At 43.4% G+C, this 3,819-nt stretch overlaps 1 pseudogene; it reads left to right on the top strand.

Moving 5' to 3' along the window:
* The first annotated feature begins 1,413 nt into the window (after positions 1–1,413).
* LOC119042549 (ribosomal protein L18-like) lies at positions 1,414–2,846 on the top strand (annotated as a pseudogene).
* Positions 2,847–3,819: the final 973 nt, after the last annotated feature.

Here is a 3,819-nt window from a genome sequence, read left to right as displayed (position 1 = left end):
CTTAGCATTAATGCTACTTGCTTCAGACCAGCAGGGAAAAGGTATTTTCTAGACTGAAATATACTACTATCACTTGACAGATTCTGTAGTATTCCCTCAAAGCAGATAAAAAGTATTCAAACATATTCTTTCCCTGGTAATCTGTGATAGAGTCTTAGGAAGAATCTCATTGTAACACAACAGCATTTAACTATTTTGTGTGTATGTTTGGGTGTGTGTTTTTTTGGGTGGGGGTGGACAAGGAGCCTAAATGTTTGATTTGTTTATTTTTGTCTGGGAAACATCTAGATTTTTAGAGAGAAGCTGGGCCCAGGCCACATGAACTCTGTGCTGAGGCGTGACGACTCCACGGGGCAAACTCCCTCTCCTCCCTCTGGCTGCCGTACAAAGGGCCTGGCAGGTAGCCTGGACCCTCTAACTCGGATGTGGCTGTATTTAATGCTTTCGTCCAAGAATGTGACATTAGTCACGGTTTCTGCCATCTGTGATACAGTTTGCTCTGGTGAAAACTGCAGCTAAGGGGAAGACACTCAGCGGGGAATTAGCTGTCAAGAGCAGAACTCCTTCGAATCAAGTGATACCTGACTTTCACCAGCAAAGCAAATGAAAAAATTGTATTTTTCCCTGAAAGCTCCAGGGGAATCACATGCCACAGTCCCAGTGTCCCTGGAGGACACTAGCTTCTCCATCATTGCCAAAGGGGAGGTTAAAATGAATCCTTCATTCATTGGGGAAGCCAGCTTAACCTCAGAGGAATAGAAATGGTTTGAGACGGATTATTTCATTTCTTGCTCATGGTTCACATATTGTCTTCATTCTGTGTCTAAAGTGATTTTCCTAAATCCTTGTGGTTTCCCACCTTCTGCCCCTCTCTGGTTATATTTAAACAGCTGTCCGTATAAGATTAGAGGAAGTAAATAAGTTAGAATTAAAATCCAAATGTTTGTTTTTGTAGCCCTCTCCCAAACTCTTCTTTGCATCTGGAAATTTATGTATGTTTTTTTCTATGTATGCATTAGCATCTTTTTCTTAGCAGAAACATGGTAAAAAATCTCAGAGATAAGTGAAAAACCCCAGACTTGAAAAAAAAGAGTAGGATATAGCAACTTAATCTGCTCGGAAAAATCAGTGTTCAACTCAATACCTTAAAAGGACATTTTCCAGCACTGCAACCTCTTACATGCCCCAGCAAGAAGTAGCATGCACTCGCCACCAGCTCTCGTACAAATCTGGTACAATGCTCAGATTTGGGTCTTTGTTACTTCTCTCCACTAGAAGGAGCCTGGACTCTTCGGGCTGCAGCAGTTTCCAAGATTGGAGATGAGAACGAAAAACTTTAATGGATCAGGAAATATCCTTCTATTGCCAGAAAACAATGATTCTTTAAAATTACATTAAGGATTTCCAGTCAAGATGGAGGTGTAAGTAGACACGCTTTGCCCCGTTGCACAACTGCAGAGAGAATTACAACTAAACATCAAAACAACACACAGAACTGTCAGGAAATTGAACTATATGGAAGTCTGATAGCCAAGGATTTAAAGAAGCCGCATTCATCTGATGGAGGGGCAGAGTCATGGAGATGGGCAGAGAGGCAAGGAGACATGGTGTGGTATGGAGAGGTGGTGGCAGTGGCAGAATAAGAAGTCCAGGTGAATAAAATTCGGGAGGGACACCTTGGGAGCCAGTGATCCCAGCCCAAGTCCAGACAGCACAGCCCAGGGGTCCAGCACCTGGAAGATAAATCCCCACAATTTCTAGCTGTAAAGCCAGTCGGGGTTGGGATGGCAGAAGAAACTGCTGGATTTTCAGGAGACTCCACTTAAAGGGCCCACGTGGTCTTAAAACGTACGCAAACCCACCCACTCTGGGATTCAGCACCAGAGCAGCAGCCGGAAGGGTGCCAGTCACATATGGGGAGTGGGCGAAGTGACTGGAAACATGGCAAGTGCTGGGCAAAACTGCAGAAGCCAAGCAGCAGCACTGTACCCTCTCTGAGCTCAAGCCAAGCAGCAGCACTGTACCCTCTCTGAGCTCACCCCCTCCCCGCAGAGCCACAAAGAGGTAAAATGGTTTGCCCCACTCTGGCCGTTACCAATGGGGCTCTGCCCCACACAAGTTATAGATGCCTTTTCTGCAATAGGCCACACAACTAGGATGGGCCACACAACTTTAGCCAGTGTTCCCACTGGCTAAATTTTGAAAAATTAAAAATCAAATGTCCTTTTTACTATGTTAAGTTCATAATGATATGCAAAAGAAAAAAGCTAGGTGGAGCAGAGGAGGTACCATCACAGGAGCGGACATCTGCCATGACAAAGAGGAGTGGTTCAGCGCAGGGAGCCCAACAGCCAGGACATCTACCTAATGCTGTTCGTCCCACTGTACCAGTTTCTAGCCAGATGAACCAACTCTACCTTCAACCAAGTGGTGCTGGAGAGGTTGTTCAAGCAACTGGCTGCCTCTGTCCCTTTCCCGGATGATTCAGAATATGAAGCTTCCTGGCCAGGAGGACAAAACCACTGTGGTTGTACAGACTCTCACGGACGACATGCATGCCCAGGAGGTGCCCAAACTGAAAATATGTGCACTTGTGTCAACAGCTGCACTTGGAGCCTTGTCCTCAAGGGTGGGGTGAAGATCCTCACCTTTGACCAGCTGGCCTCAGATTCCGCCAAGGGCCGAGGCACTGTCTTTCTGGTCCTCGAAAGGGCGGAGGGGTCTACAGGCATTTCTGCAAGGCCCCTGGAACTCCGCACAGCCTCACCAAACTCTGCCTGTGCTCCCGGGGCCTGCGGTCTGAGTGTGCCAGGGGGCAGTGGGCCACCCATGGCTACAAAAACTAACCCCAGATCACACCCTGTTATTAAAAATATTTTGAATGCTGACAAAGAAAAAAGTTAAAGTATAAGAAAAAAGGTGGATATAAGACAAAAGAATTGTGACTATAAATAAACTTGTTCAATGAAACAAGTTTATTATTTCGTTACTCATTAATGAAATAATAAGATAGGTTTTTTGTTTTTAATTTATGTCTCACTAAAGGATACTTTTAAAAAGAGGGCATTATACTTATAGTACTCTCTGATGTAGATATTATGACATGTAATTCAACTGAATGAGCTTAAAGATGTAACTGGCTTTATTTAATGATTCACGAATCAGACAGTATTACGTGTAGCAGATAGAAAGGGCTCTGAGGAGCTGTACAAAATGGAAAACTTCTATATGGAGGAGAAGGTAGGGCAAGGAAGTTATTCTCGAAAAAAGTGTATTGTTTCAGGCAAGGTCACTCTCCTTTCGGGGACAGACAGGGTCTATCACCTCACTAGTGCTGACCAGGTAATTCTAGATTAGCTAAAGGTTAGTTATGGGAGAGGCTGAATCTGCAATCAGGTTAGTGTTCATTAGTCTGAATTATTAAGTCTTGCTTTGCTGATGTAAGGCGTAGCAGAAGTGTCTCCATTATGGGCCTGTTGTCCCTTCTTTAACAATATAAAGTGAATCCATGTAAAAGATTTTATTTAACTCATTAGTTAATTAGGGAACCAGCCCTATGTTACCACTTGGTCAAAGGAAAATTTCCAGAACCACATATATGTAGGCAATAAGGAATGTTGAAATGAATTTACAAATAGATGCGAAATGGTTCTATCCATAGGCAACAATAAATTGCATTCAATTATTAATTTGTATTTCTATGGACAAGAATCTTTTGTACTATTATTAGGTTACTACAACTCACAGAGTTGTAAAATAGTTTGTAGTGAGGGGAAAATAGCATTTCTCTTTCCTTTCTAAGTTCTTGCTGGGACCCTG

The sequence above is a fragment of the Artibeus jamaicensis genome, unplaced genomic scaffold (assembly GCF_021234435.1).
Source record: "Artibeus jamaicensis isolate MK-2021 breed Jamaican fruit bat unplaced genomic scaffold, CSHL_Jam_final contig_3230, whole genome shotgun sequence".
NCBI lineage: Eukaryota > Metazoa > Chordata > Mammalia > Chiroptera > Phyllostomidae > Artibeus > Artibeus jamaicensis.
The sequence above is the reverse complement of the archived record's forward strand: the minus strand, read 5'-3'. Positions and strand labels throughout refer to the sequence as shown.